General features: G+C 38.0%; 1 protein-coding gene across 1 annotated transcript in view; it reads right to left on the reverse strand.

Moving 5' to 3' along the window:
- RGS17 (regulator of G protein signaling 17) overlaps nt 1-16,033 on the reverse strand; it is a 64,470-nt gene that overhangs the window by 27,096 nt on the left and 21,341 nt on the right. The window lies entirely within an intron of this gene.

Genomic DNA, 16,033 nt, shown 5'->3' on the forward strand with positions numbered 1-16,033 from the left:
GGAGTATTTCTGGTGTCAGACGATTTGCTTTTGCAAAATCTTTTGCCTGTCTTTCCTAGATTTCATTAGGCCAAGATATGTTTCTTTCCAGTAACTTGCACTATACAGCTAGAAGTAGTTTCCATGCATCACTAAGCTAAAACACCTACTGTCAGGTTACTTTATTTCAGAAGGTTTAGATGCCAGGGTCCTTCTAAATGGTTCATGTCTTCGTACAACTGTTGTTTTCCCAGAGTAACAGTTACTACAAGCAAATGCAAATTAGAATAAATTTAGTACTTCTGTCTTTGAAAAAAATGCAAATATTATTTTTCTGCAGGGAGCAGCCCAGTTTTAAGCAAATGGGGTTAGGAGATGGCATGGTGTCAGCAGCACATTCTCTGCTCCTATCCTTGGGCATTCAGCAGCAGCCAGGAGTGCTTGGGAAAAGTGAGGTCAGGTTAATTTGGCATCAGGGTACGTCATGTAGCAGTAACTGAGAGATGTCAGTACTCCTACATACATTCAAACAGTACCTGTGAGGTGCAATTTCTCAAGCTCCTGAATTTCTCCTGTTAACTACCTTTATAGCTACATACAATGGCTTGTAAAAAATAAGCCTTAGAACTTAAACCCATGCTGCAAAACTCAGGGTTCATGCTCATTTCAACTTCTTGTGCAGGTAACATGTCAGCATATGTATTAATTTCAGAAACCAGTGAGATTACTGTACATTCCTTACACATTTTCAGCTATATATATATAAAATGTACTATTACCATCATTGAAAAATAGCTAGAATCTACTTCATTATAAATACAAGGTGGAAAGATAAAGGTTATCCATTCAGACATACTGATGACAGTTGTGACTTTGCAGTACTTTTAAAATAACTTTAACATAGCACAAGCTGCCACTGAGATAGATGACCCTCTGCCTTTGCTTCTACAGAGCTCACAGTCTCTCATCCCTCACCTGAGGGTGCAGGCAGCAGTATTTATGCAGGCAGTTGACAAATCGGATAAAACCATAAACACGTTTTAAAATTAATCCAGAGCATCAAATGAAATAGATAGGAGACATTCAGCTCCATAAAGGTAAAACCCACAACTGCAATTCTCAACGCACAGTGCCAGGCATATCTTGGGACAGAGGCAGACTTCACAGGGGTCTTCCATGTTGTCATCCTTGCCTAGCAGCTTCTACCATTGAAAACTCTCCATCAGTCACTTATGATATGGACTGCAATGGACAACCTTTACAGAGTCTTGCAAGTCTGACAGTACAGAGAGCTGTGAGGAAACAGGGGCCTACAGTGCATAACAATCCAGGAGGCATGGTGTTCTCTAAGGATGCTCAGAGCCCAAAGGCCAGCTGGTCACTGGAGTGGTACTGCTTGCTTTGCTATCCTCTGAGTATGAGCCATGACACATCCTGTTCCTGACCATGCATCAGCCCTTTGGTATAAGTAGCATTACATCTTTTTGGAAAGCTTCTTATCTGAAGATATCAGAGGTTTGAAAAATCCACCCCATGGTGCAAAACAATAATACGTTTACTGTGGATGAAGTAGGATGGTGGAAACTTCAGTTTCGTGTTTATTTTGGTTTCATGTTTTCGGTTGTATTTGCAAATATCAGATGTCATCTATGCCAAACGAATTGTTTCTGTCGGTTATTTAGGATGCAAGAAGATCTTAATTTTTAACTATACTGAGGAACTGAATCACAGACAGAGGATTTCTACTTGGTACCTAGTTCCAAGGTATGAAAAATAAAATTAGAACCTTTCATTCAACAAGTTGACCTAATAAAATAAGTTATTTTAATGAAAATAAGTGTGAAAATTAGTATATAGCTATAACGAATACTGTGAGCTGGTAATGAGCAGACTTTCTAGGATAGCGGTATAAATGACATCTGCTGTCTCCAAGATACCCACTTGCTTTTTATGTTTTTCAACATTTTAGTTCTTTTCTAACTTGACACTAATACCTGATGGTGAAGGTGGGCCTTAAACCAATAAAAGCAGTATTTTTCCTTCATACTCTCCATGATTTCTCAGATCATTACAACAAAGTTTCGAGGTTCTTCTGCCAGTTTTGCATCTGGTTCTTTGCCACTGTTTGGCAACGTGGTTTATTAGTTGTGTTATGATTTCCATTTGTGCTGATCTGAAATTAGAGTAGTATTCCATTTTGCTTGACTGATTCATTCTCTTGGGGATGGGTGGATATTACGTCCCTCTGAGCAATACTATAGTCATGGAGGATTTCATTTCACGCATCTGCTGCCCCTACTCCACAGCTGAGGAAAGTAACTCAAGGGTACAGCAAGTGCTTATTATACTCGTTATGAGACAGGGAGTTTGTATAAGCTTCAAAGCAAGAAAGTCCCTACAGCTCTTTGCACACCTTCAATATTGCAGTGCAAGAGGAATATGAAAACTCAAAAAATCCTAGAAATCTGGAGTAAAGCTTTCTGTCAGTTGTAGAACTGATGGTACAAGTATCCATTTCTGCATTTATATCATGTAATTAACATTTATTCCTCTGGGTACTCAGGAGTAATTATTAAAGAAATTCCCTTGTGCACAGAAGAGTGAGTGACTTGGGAAGATAACTAAAAAAAAAGAGAAAATAGCTGTCAGAAGAAACATTTGATTTATTATGTTCACACCTAGGTAGCTCCACTGAATACTGAGTACAGTCATGTCAAATCCTGTGTCTCCAGAAGATAAAAAGAAGGCAATTTCTGAATGGTTCTACCTCTCTGTCCTTACACCTCCTGTGGGACTTGTATTAAGGCTTTAAAATGGTTTCCCCCAGAAAGTCCCAAGAGTTAGACAGCATAAAGCACAGGCTGCATCATTACAGTGGCTCTGTTGCTATCAATAATCTAATGAAAGAACACTTGTTTGTTTTCTGTCCTCAGTAGCCTGACATTATTGCCCCGCAAGTTATCTAAACTTTACTTTTGGCACTGTCCCATCCAGCTCTCTCTGCTAGCTTTGTTAAGTTTCTGACATACATGACCCTTCTGTAACCTTTTCTGTTCCCCCCCAGGATTGAAAGGGCAATTCCCTGGAACAGCTCAGGTACTGGGAAGTCAAAGAAAACTCTTTCAACTCCATTAGGGACTGAACATTTTTTATCATATATTCTCAAGCTATTCCCTAATGTCTATTTTGAACAAGAGATATCATGAAAGGGTGCAGATAAACACATTATGCCTGTACAGCAGGCAAGTAGCATTATATCTTTCATTGCAGGTAGGACACACAGTAACTTAGTTTTCAGGACAGAATTGGAGAAGAATCTGTTAAACCAATCTGTCCTTTGTCAACAGAAAAGAAAAATTACTTTGCCTCAGAAAGGAGTAGACAATGACAAGGATACAGGGTAAGTTGCTCTGCAGGCAAGAAAATTAGCTCTTAAAATATTTTCCTTGGGTGATCTAGCACATCAGCTCTTCTACATTGCTTTACTTCTGTTAATTTCTCCAGTTAAAGGACCTAGATGTCACTTGCATAGCTTAAATTCAGACCTTATACTAGTTAATATATGCTTCACAACTCTACTGATGTTCACAGATGCTTGTGCTGATGCCTGAGATACAAAGACCACTCAAACACAGCATCAGTTTTTCATCTGTGCTGTCTTCATTCATCAAGACGTCTAAAGGCTACTAAATGAAAACAGAATGAAAGATTTGATCAGATGTCTATGAGCTATCAAGATTTCCATACACTCCTGGTAATACTGAGTGAATAATGAAGTCAAGACAGTAGAGAATTATCTTTTGAAGTGCTACTGACTACCTATAAAAGCTTCAAGGAGCAAAGACATTAACACTCTACCTGAGAGATACCTTAACGCACACGTTCTCTGTTTTGCCACTGGATATTGACAACCACTCAATATTTCACAAATACATAAATGTAAAGTAATAGAGTGAATAAGGTTACCAGAAGAAGTAATATAACTGAGTTACCTCATGCTCCATTTACTTATTTTAATGTACTTGTAGTCCCTTCAAGAAAAATTAAAACTGCTAGTAACAATGGAACCTTAATTGCACCTTAATTCCTGTGAATGCATTCTATTTGTAAAATTCCAATTAATCACAGCAGTATGGAAAGTTTTTAATATTTCTATTGTTAAGAATTAGCATATTGGAAAGAAGGATCAAAGCAAAAGATAGTTTACGAAACCATTCTGTTTAACAGCAGATATGTCAGACTTTGAACTATAACTCCAAATTTTAACAGACTTGCCTTCCCATGTTCTTCAATATATATACTTTGCACCAGGGCTAACTTCTAAAAAGACATTAAACATGTTATTAGAATACAGCACTGCTCCATGAATGTTCATTTAATTTAAAACTGTGTAATTTTGGCTTAACATTATAAAATCTTTGCCTTGTGTATAGTAATATTTTTTATGACTTTGCTAGGCATCATCTGTGCTCATAAGGGATGTCTGAGATTTCTTTTTATTATCTATGGCAAACTTTGTATCCTTAGGAAGCCCAGTTGAAATCTATACAATCTCATCAAGTAGATATGCATTTCTACTTCTGAATCAGATGCTACTGCTAAGAAACAAAATTTTAAATCTGACAGTGATATGTTATTGAAGTTTGAGATGCATGCGGTTTTTAAAGAGCTGTACTAAAATAATGATTAAGAGCACTCTACAGCCTGCAAAAAGATTTTACAAAAAGGAAAAAGATAAAACTCATCAGGAAAGCTTAAATCATTTTGTAAGCATACAGTTTTTATGTGTTTGACAAACTTCTGAGAATCGCCCTTTATTCCATACATACCTATCTATTGATTGTGGCTGGCATGGTTGCATCTGACTTAGACACACGAAGCTGCCATGCTGCTGTAAGATGCAAAGATATTCTCCTCAGAGGGAGAAATTTTTTTGTAGTTCAGTTCATTTTTTTCAGAGGAAAAATCAAGAAAAGTTATAGATCTGGTAGAATTAGTAACAAATGTAGGAGAAAAACATTTGCATGTGCAAGGAAATTATTCAATGAGCTTTGCTGCTGATGAACTACATTTTCTGTACGTATGACCACACTGGTAAATTTCCACAGGGAGAAACAGCAGCAACTTTGCATAAGTTATACAGCATTTAATCAAATAAATGCACACAACCTCCATTTATAATGCAGATTACTATAGACTGAAAAACAAAGGAGGCATTAGAAAAATGGCTTTAGGGTGAAAACAGATTTTATGAAACCACTTTGGACATGGTCCTAGTCTTTGAAATGAAGAAAATCATCATTCTTCACTGTAAAATGAACATTTGCATCTTCTTCCAAAGTACTTTTTTTGTTTTTCTTTTTTTCCAAATTCCCTCCAGAAATAGAAGTTGCAACCTTCTGCCTCAAAAAGGCCTCCATAATGTAGGTCGTCTGAAATAACAGGATTTGGTCATCATGCCGGTTCACTGACTGACTTCTGAGATATCCTCTGAAAGAATTCTCATGTGTGCCAGCCCTCTTTCCATGAGGCATCATGAAAAGTACAAAAGAAAAAAAAAAAAAAAAAGGAAAATAAACAAAATCAGGAGATTAGTGTGACAGGGAAATGGGTTTTTGTTAACATAACAGAAAAATAAGAGGGGAGCAGAAGGTGACATGAAGGAACAACATGTTTGGGCATCTAGCATCCTTCTGGATGGCTTGGAACAGTGGGAAGTTACTGCAAGTGCACAGCATAGATGAGCTTAGTAAGAGCCAGCATCTGCCAGTGAGAAAAGCAGGGGGACATTGGGAGACTGTTGACATATTAACAGTCAAAAAAGTAATGCTCAGGTTGTGGGTATCCACATTAGCTCCTGTGCCTCTTCCAATCCCCACCTCCCTCCAAGCTATGCTACCTTTTATTGAACTTGTTGCAAGCTTCCAATATGTGTGCTCATCTGATTGGTGCTTGCTGACTAAAGGAAGGGAGATGAAACCAGTTTCTGCTCGTGGCAGGGGACATATTTTTTTTTCCTATTGTGCTGGTATTCAGATTCATAGCAGTTAGTTTAAAGCCTTGGCTCTCTCTATTGCACTGTCATATTAGCAGTCCTTCGTTCCACCTTGATATTTTCTCTTCACGCTTACCTTGCTGGTTCCTTTAGACAATAAATTCGTCTTATCTCTTCTGACTTCTTCCTTAGCTGTTAACTCTGAAGAGTACCTGCATTATCTCTACGCTAGCATAAGACACTTTCAACTATTACTCCACAGCAATCCCCACCATCATCAAGTCTGTAGCTGCAGTCCCTTGTAGCTTGGGCTTTTCATTTCTAGCCCTTGTTAACTACTTGCTCACTTGCATAGTGCCAAAAATCTGAACCTGCTATTATTCCTCAGCATTCTTATAACTACATCTGTTATGTCAAGCCTTTCATTATGTGTTTGACTCCATGGTCAGGTCTTTACCTACCAGTAAAGAAGGGGCTATAATTAGCATCTGATAAGGTACAAGATTCAGCATGACCTAGAAGGGATCCCTTTCCATCCATTCCTTATCCTCTGTCAATCTCTTCGTTATCTTCCCACCTGACGAGATCTTTCTGCTCTTTTGTGACTGCCTAGAAAAAGATTATTTGTGCTCACTAGTACTAGGATTGCTGCTACACCATGGGTACAACATCACTGCATATATTAAGAGTATCAAGCATCGGGTACCTTGTCAAAAGCAAAATGCAATCACAGTTTTACCTTACTATCTTCCAGATACCTGACTCATTTTGGAAATACGGAGGACTAACAGCCATTCATATCATTAAAAACACACACAAACTTTTACTTAACTTCTTCTAAGATTGGTTGCAACTTAGTACATCTTCCTATTTAATTGTTATGCTTTTATACAGGAATTTAATTTCCAGTTTGGGAAGAAATATATATATTTTCCTGAATGGTTCTGCTGCCATTAAATTATTAGACTGAAGCTCTAAGAAAAAGCCTATTATTGTCACCCAAATCTTTGCTATAAACTGAAATTAAATGCTCTATAAATTGTGTGTTTTTAAAATAGAGATTTGTGTAACTTCAAAAATCAGCATGGTTCTTACAAGTTCTCACACCAATATTCCTGTCTTGCACTGTGTCTGCTCCCTCTGTGAGCCCAGATGCTAGGTTGAAAGCAAAAATAAAACAAAAACTTTTTTCCTGTTATTGAGAATCAGCTTTTTATGCTTCAGGCTCTGCCTTAGACCCTTCCATATGCCCTTTCACCTTCCCATAAAAAAAAAATGCAATGAAGTTTCTTCATCGCTTTCTCAAAAAACAGCTTTTAATTCCATGCTTGGAGAAGGCTCATTGCCTGAACTCCTGCATTTCCACTGGTCTGCCCTGCTCCATGCTGAATGCTACTTTGCCTTCCTGTTAGTCACACATCCCTTGTAATGACTCTCACTTCACCATCTGCTGCTTCCAAGTTTTGTGTCCTACATGCAGCGTCACATGCAAGGATTCCCCACTTATAAAAAGAAAGTGTCTCTTTTTCTTATTAACAGCACAGTTTGTGGAGGTGCCAAAGCTGCAGTGAGCACTGTGGCCTCAGTATTCCTCAGGGTTTCACCAAATCCCTGAGACAGGTGTACTCTGCAACTCACAGCCAAAAGCATAGGGGCTGTCATTGAGAGGAGCTCTTTCTGCTCTTGGTGAGAAATCAGCAAATACAACAGGAAATAACAGCCAGAAGTAGAAAAGAGAGCTGAGGGCAGTAGGGGAAACAGAGAAATGAGCAAATCTGGAGGACAGTCAGGACAATCTGTGCTTTCCTAAATCATGGGTTAGAATCATTTTGGAGCAAAAATTTAGAGCAGGTATCAACAATGTGATTTGAAAAGCATCAAAATCTTAATGGGAGACTTGTTTGGTATTTGCATGGAATTATACAAAAACATAATAAATAAATAAATATAAAAAGATGCAGAGCTTTCAATCTCTGGGTGCCTTCAGCTACATATATATATTTATACACATCAACAAAACAGACATTGCAGCAACATTTGCTTTGGACAAAAACAAACATTCTGTTTGGGTCTCATGGAAAAGCTGAGGCACATTCTACATCCAACAAGTCTCTGGGCAGGGGAAACCACCAGTCTCAGCCCTGAAGCTGCTTCCTTCCAAGATCTCTTGACAACAGAAAAGAGCATGATGGTGATTTTCACAGCGATGAAGCTCTTCAAGCTTTTTTATTATTATTATTTATTTCCTTTCCTGTGTCTGTTTATTTCCTTCCCTTGCTGGAAGGATTTGCATGTAGAAAAAGGTATGCTCCTCCACATGCCTCATTGCTTGAGCATCCACATTAGCTGCCTCAATCCCTGGTAGCTTCTGACTTCTTAGCTTGCCTGCAAGCATGGGTTTCCCCATCTCTCACGGTTCACTTTCCTACTGCCACAAACTGATGTGGCTACTAGAACATTATAACATCCGGTAGTGGACCCTTGTAGCACAATCTCTCTTTTTAACCACAGTGGTTTGATGGAAAGGTACAGTATGAATGTCAAGCTATACAGAGGAGGCCTAATAACTGAACAGGTATCTCTAAACTCACTGAGATTCACAAAACACCAAATGGAGGCAAGGAACTTGAGACTTTCTGTAACTAGTATGGGAAGCCAGTTAACATGCCATGTGCCAGGAGGAATATATGGCAATACAGAGGAAGGAAGCAAAAGCATTTATAATTTATTCACCCCTCCTTTATCTTCCTATGGTCATTTTTTACATGTCAGTTTTAAAAACACAGACTTCCAACCATACTAGTCAACAAATTTTCATAGTAAGCTACCCATACGTTATTTTACATTTCCAAGATAAAAGAATAAATTATGTCTTCCTGTAGAAACCAATTGCTAGTGCAGTACAGACAACGTGGATATTATTTCAGAACAGAGAAAAACAATAATATAGAATTTTTATTTTTTAATGTGAATTTAACATTTTAGCATCTGCACTAATGTTACATACAAATTTGTTAAGAACCCACTATATTTCCTCTTTAAAAAAATATTATGAATTTTGAAGACATGCACCAAAAGTAATATTTCAAAAGTTAATTATCGGATTTACAATCACCAGCTATGTTACCATACAGCAGGACACTCAAATAGCTTTGCCACTTGAGTACGCAATGAGGTAGAGTGAAATTATTTAATTTAGATATATAGATCCCAAAAGATTAACAGATGACATCCCTCAGAATGTTGTCTTTGCATCAAGCTTTGTTTAGACATCTGTGAGCATCTGATACATCACTCCTCTCTCTATCAACTCCATGCTCACCAGCAGTGCGGACTATTTGATGCCCTCCTGTTTTTACTGCCAGAGACTATATGGTCCATGACAGAAGTTCCTTAGCACCTTTTTTTCAAGTACATCAACTTTTAAATAAGCAAGAGAGTTTTGCACACCAAACATTATTTCCTCTAGACAATGAAATACGCTTAAGTAGTTTCCTGATATATATATATATATATATATATATATATATATATATATATATATATAGCAATTAGAGGGCTAGGTACTGTTTTCATTATTTATAAAAGAAGTGCAAGAGCACTGGGAAGCTCTGGAATTAATTTTGATTACTGGAAACGTACCTATGTTTTTTAAACACAAAGTTGTTTTGGGAGGATGGTTTCTACAGTTGCGTGATGTGAACCAGATTCCTTCAACATTTAAATTTTTTTGCTAAGCAGAAAAACACTATGTTTGGTCCAGTCAAATAAATGAAGATATTCTCTGAGGCAAAAGACAAATTCTCAACACAACTGTGTAGCTTCAGATCTCTCCTTGACAGGAGCTGTGAAACTAATTGCAGTGATAACTAAGAACAGAAACTTCACACAGGGACGCATAAAACAACATTTCTCAATAAAAGAGACTATAGCTTTGTAGCAAGAGCTCTCAAACTAAAGATGCTTTCATGTTGTTTTATATTTGACTTATGTCTCTTACGAAGTTTTGGCATACTCAGTAAATGAAAAACTGGAAAAACAAAGCTCAGCATTTCCTCCCAACACATTTGACACATACCAGTATGCCTAATGCCAATCTCCTTGCTTGTTCTAATAAGCATCTCTTGAAGTGGCTTCTCTCCACATTATAGGCAAGAAGAAAGGAAAATCCCAACAGATACTCAGCTATGTTCAAAAGCAACTGGTGGAGAAGCACTGCCATGCAGTGCCCAGTGGAATTCACAGACACAGAAATAAATGGGGGTGATGAGGCCAACATGACACCCTGAGAACCATGTGGCAGACATTTCTGGAACACTATCTGGAGCCTCTTCTGAAGGAAGGACAGTTGATATAGAAGAAGAGGGATAAGATGTACGAGCTCTAAGAGGAACAGTTCTCCCCAGTGGTATTGTAGGTATCATCTTTCCTACTTGTTGTTTAGCTGTCCTTTAACAGCGAAAAGGTCAACATGCAAACCCTGTTTCCTGGTTATGTCACTGTCTGCTGCTTCTCCTCCTGAGGTACTTCTAGCACTTCCAGCACTATGCTAACATGACATTTGCATTCAACCAACAGCTGAGATTCCATATATTTGCAGTTAATAACCTGGTCATCCGTCATTCCACTACTGCCCAGGACCACCAGCAAATATTCCACACACTCAGACTGTCACCTTACATTCATCATTCTTTCTTGAAGTTTACATGTTCTTCCCAACAGCATATTTCAACACAGCTCCTTCATTTCTTCCATGCTGGGCAACCACATCTGTGGTGCTTGCAGGCTACTACATATTAATTCTGTATGCTGTTACAGTTCAAGTGGCAGAATCCAAGGCTACAGCAAATGAGAACAAGCCCAAAAATAGCAGCCATGGATGAAGCAATAAAGGAAGAAAAACTGCTTACCTTTAGAAGACCTCATACAAGTAGGAATCTCCAACAAGATACCCTTGTCTCCCTCAGCCAACTCTTAAATGAAGTCTGGAAAGGGATGGATCCTGGCTTCACCCCTTTCTGTCACTCAGAGACATTGCATACACTTGAGCTCCCCTGGGTTGGCCCTGCCTTCCCATCAGGTGCTCAATAACTGCTTCAAGCAATGACTTAGCAATTCCACTACACTAACCAATCCAAAAGAGTTATTTTGCTGGATTGAGTCCTTTTCTACTCCCAACACTTTTGATTTTCTACAATGAAACTATTATTTGTCATGTAAGTAGCAACAGGCCAAATTTGGAGCTCCTTGCTCAGTGGTACATGTAAATACTTCATGGATATTCTTGCAAGTGTTCTTCCTCTGCTGCAGTGCCAGTAAGCCTGAGTTTTCCTGCATAAACCAGGAATGTCAGCAACTCTGTACAGACACTGCTGCACCCTTAAAGACTGACCCTTCCTCAGTGCCTATCTACTTCTCAATGCCTGCCTACTTCTACAGTAGTAGCTGTTTGAAGCTGCAGTCTCCATTTCAGTCATCATTTTGGTAGGCTGTTAGTGAATCATCCTGGACCTAGGTCAAGTCATTTATAGGTTACTACATTCCCAGTGTATTTCTTTCCTTCCTCTTCCCCTCCCCATTTCTAATAGTACATGTAGAAACAAGATGAAGTAAAGAAGAATTTTAACTAATTTACAGGAATTACAGGGGAATCCTGTAACAGCCATGTTCACGGTCTCTTACTGACCTTGTATGTGAACTGTTGAATCACGGCCTGAATCACTGATTGATCACCTGAGGTGAGCACTGAGTAGCTGCAGGAGCACAGTTGAAGACGGCTCACCTGTGTGACCAGGAGTGGAGTCTGGCTTCACCTCTCCTAGACTCCATTTAAGGGCTGACCACCACCAGGGAAGGTTCTCTTGTTGGAGATCTTTCCTTTGTAGAGTTTTTCTTTCTGAGCCTTGATCTTCAGGGATGGTGAATGTTTCCCTTAGTCTCTCTGCCAACTGGATAATCTTTCTAAATTACTTTATCTAGCATAACTGACAATTCCATTTGGTATTATTCATTTTATTTCTTACCCTACAGACCTTAAGTCAGAAAAGTATTATCTTTTATGTTTTGAGAAAGACAGCAATCTACTGTTTTCTTGATAAGTCCAGAACTCTAATGTCAGTGAGATTCAAGCAAAGTAGACAATTATTATCATTGCAGCTGGAAGAAGAGCTTCCATCATGCTAAAAACTTGAGAACCTACTTCCCATTAAAGATTGGACTACTTTAGTGAGTTAAGTGCTTGTGGGGACTCTGTCTGCTTTTTCACTTCTATGTCAGTATTACACATGGTGCATTGCCTCTCAATGGTAGTTTGATTTCTTTCAAATAAAGACCTATTAACCACAATTTCCAAACATGGTTTATTTAGACTCTCTTGAAATATATTGATTTGGGTGTTCAAAGTGAGTGATTTGCAGCAGTGAATAAATTCTCCCCTGGGAACAAAGATATCTGTGAATTTGAGACTTAAAGAGTATCCCAATGCACTCTCAAGTGCACAAGGAAAAGATTAATTATATTTGCCCCCAGTATGTCTGTGGCTGGAAAGCTGCTTTTGCAGAAGGAGATTGCAGTCACCGCTGTCCCCATCTGAGTTAGTAGAAAAGAAAAAAAAGATTTTGGATTGGTGAAATAAAAACGGTTTTGAAATCTCTCCAGCCATCTCATTTCTGCTCCCTAGGACTGCAGAACTTCCTGCTCATTCTACCTGCACCAGATTCTTTTGCTACTGCTCTTATCTCTGTACCTTTTCCACTAACACAAGCAGAGCTCCTGCTGCAAGCACTGCTGCTGTTTCTGTGTACCTTTCCACCTCCTCTGCTAGCGAGGCAGCTGTTAGTGGCAAGGGTGGTTGGAGGTACAGTAGCAGCAAACAGCATCTGTGTTATTTTCCTGAAAAATTAGCCTAAAAATGTGGAGATACTTCATAAGAAAGGTTAATTTGCAACTGGTGAAGTAAGTATAATGCTAAGGTATTACAACAGGAACAGGAAGAAGTGACGGTGTACACTAGTTTTCTGTAGCCCTGCAGTTAGCAGAACTTAATCTGCTTACTGGATGTTACTATCACTAAGGCCATTTTATGGAGAGAAATCTGCTTTTTTATGCATCTTTTTCTTTTTCAGGAGAATGAGATGCCGATTAGTCCTTTTGCTTGTAAAATTTCAAATTTTTAGCCACTGACACTATGCATGTCGATACATACTGTTGTTCTGTGGAGGACACGTTAACAAGTGCAGATGCTTTCCACAGTCAGGGCATGAAGCAACCCCAGTTTGGCTATGCTAGTTCCTCATGCTGTCACAACAAACAAAATCAGTAACGCTTTATGCACTTAAAAGATTTTTTTTTTTCTGAGAAAGAAGCTGCCTTATATAACTTTACCTTAATTTTATGCCTTCGGTAACAGCTTCCTTGGGTAGTGCAAATATCATATTTCTTCTGCACAGTGCCCGACTGCTAGCCAATTTCCATGTCATTCCAGGATAGATTCAGTCATGAATTTTTCAAATACAAAAGATCATATTTATCAAAAACAAAACTGAATGCTGAAGCTATTGTTTTTTTACAATGTCCTCTTAAAAAAAAAAAAAATTGAAATAAAGTTTGGAAGTTGCCGAAGTATATCATTCAAATAATGGTGATTTTTTTTGTGTTGTTTGCTTTTTTTTCCCCTAATTGAAGGACAGTGCTTCACTTCAGGAAACTTCTACTTTCAAATTAATCAATTTATGTTGGGATTTGGAACAAAAGATTCTAAAAAATCAATTTTTTCATTAATCCTAACAAATTTCCAGATTTTCTACACAGCAAGGAATACTGTGTCTGAGTAAATTTTTTAACTATTCAGGACAGAAACATTGTGGAAAATTTTAAAGATACTTGAGAGATGGGAAAAATGTTCCTGTCTCTGCCTCTAGGCTGGAGCTTTTTGGGACCCTATGTCATCTGAATCTCAGAGATTCTGAGTAAAAACTGGAATACAGTCCTTTTATGATAATATAAATTTTCTACTTGCATCTAAATCACAAATTTTTAGATTTAAAAGTTGTATTCTCCACTGGATTGCAGTTTATCTTGTTTTCTAGCAGTTGTGCTGAGAAAACCCTGAGTGCTTCCACACATATAAGCAAAACTCCTGTGGTGTGATTAAAAATAGGAGAACAACTGAGAGGAGGAATCAGAGCTCAAGTTATAGAATTTGTAAATAGTTATTTGAAAAAAAAAATCCCACAACCCACAACAAACTAATACTTAGAGAATAAATATAGAGTATTTCTAGTGCTTGATCTTGATTTTTATGACATGAACAAATACCTTAAATTTGGCTCTAAATAACTGATCTATATTAATTCCCTGGGGTATACCTGGTTATTTTACAACATAAAACAGTGTTCCCTCATAATATGTTATGTATTTAACTTAATATAGGTACTAACAAAAGCTTTTTAGATTACCAAAGCTTTCCCACTTCAAACAATTATACTTGAATGGCAAAGAGTAGACGCAAAGGCACTGGGCTGTACTATTTCCTAGTAAATACATGTTAGCTACAAATTAAGTTAGTTATTCTATGCTACTCACAATGAGAAGAAGAAAAATAATATTTAGACATTTGAACAATTTAACCTCTGCTGTTATAAACATCTGGGCTACCTGACTGGATTAGCTCATCCATTTCTGAGTAAACCAGCAGACAAGCATACAATAGGTCTGGGGGAATGGAATCCTTTAGGCAAAATAAAGGAAAGCCAGAGCTTTCCTCAGTCTAAGAGTGTCAAATAGTCAGGCAGTGTCATAGAATCATAGAATGGCTTGGATTGGAAGGGAATTCAAAGGTCACCTACTTCCAATCCCCCTTGCTGTGGGCAGGGCTGCCCCCCACCAACCTGGGCTACCCAGGGCCCCGTCCCACCTGGCACCTCCAGAGATGGGCCTCACCACTCTCAGTAAAGAATTTCTTCCAAACATCTAACCTAAATCTCCCCTCAGCATTCAAGGAGTACACAGAGAATTGTAATGCCTGAAGTGATATTATCCTGTGGGAAAGGAGCTGTATGACTAACGATGTTACATCTTTTCTCCACCTGCCACAGAGAGAATTGATCATACTTATTAACATAAGATCTTTGCTCTCCTTTTAGGAATTCTTTATTTATAGAGGTAGATCTCAGGGTGGTAAATGCGGCAATAACCGGCTTGAGTTTAAATCTGATTGTCTCCTGTCATGGTTTTGTGGGTTTTGTTGTGTTGTTGAAAACAAAAACCACAAAACCATGACATCTCCAAAGTCACAAGGATGTCTGGGAAAAGTTGGAGGAAGGCATATCTCCATTTGTTTTTTTCCATATAGAGATGGTCAATCATTGGCATGAAAGTCTCTAGACTTAAGACTTCTCCAGATGTCTAAATGCCATATAGAATGGACTGGCAAGTACAGCCATTAGTATTGATTTCAATTTTAATTTTCAAGAAGAAAATAAAACACATATCAATGGGAAAGATATATTTGATATTGCTACTTGCTCTTATATGAGATTAGACTTGCTTAGGAAATGCACTTGATGTCTAGCAGTAAAAGAGGTTGAAAGGCACAAGATTTACTAGCTAACAGTACATCAGCAGTTAGTATAAACTGAGATGCCTATATGTCAGTCAATAAAGTTAACATCAAAACTGACAACTTGTTATTCCTAGTTTTGCTTTAATGATTATACTTAGAGTCATTTTCCAGTGATCTTGGCAAACAGTCTATGAGACTTTTTATTGGTTTGCATCTTTAAAAAAAATTAATTCTTCAGGTATTTCCTTGTCTGAGGTTCCAGGTAAACATATGTGAAAATAAATCTATGTGAGAATCATAAATTACCGTATAATTACTCCTGTCCTTGGTTACAGAAGAGTGACCACAATCAAGTTTACTGAATATTACAATAAGTTATTTAGTCCTGATTTAGTCTCAGCAAATTACCTGTCTGCAAGGACTCTTGTCTAGACACAAGATGCAAAACTGAGTGTTATGCAGTGACTGCTGCAAAGACTGAGAGATTTCTCAGGTAA

The sequence above is a fragment of the Cyrtonyx montezumae genome, unplaced genomic scaffold, assembly GCF_038088225.1.
Source record: "Cyrtonyx montezumae isolate F1298 unplaced genomic scaffold, pur_monq_1.0 scaffold_0, whole genome shotgun sequence".
Lineage (NCBI taxonomy): Eukaryota > Metazoa > Chordata > Aves > Galliformes > Odontophoridae > Cyrtonyx > Cyrtonyx montezumae.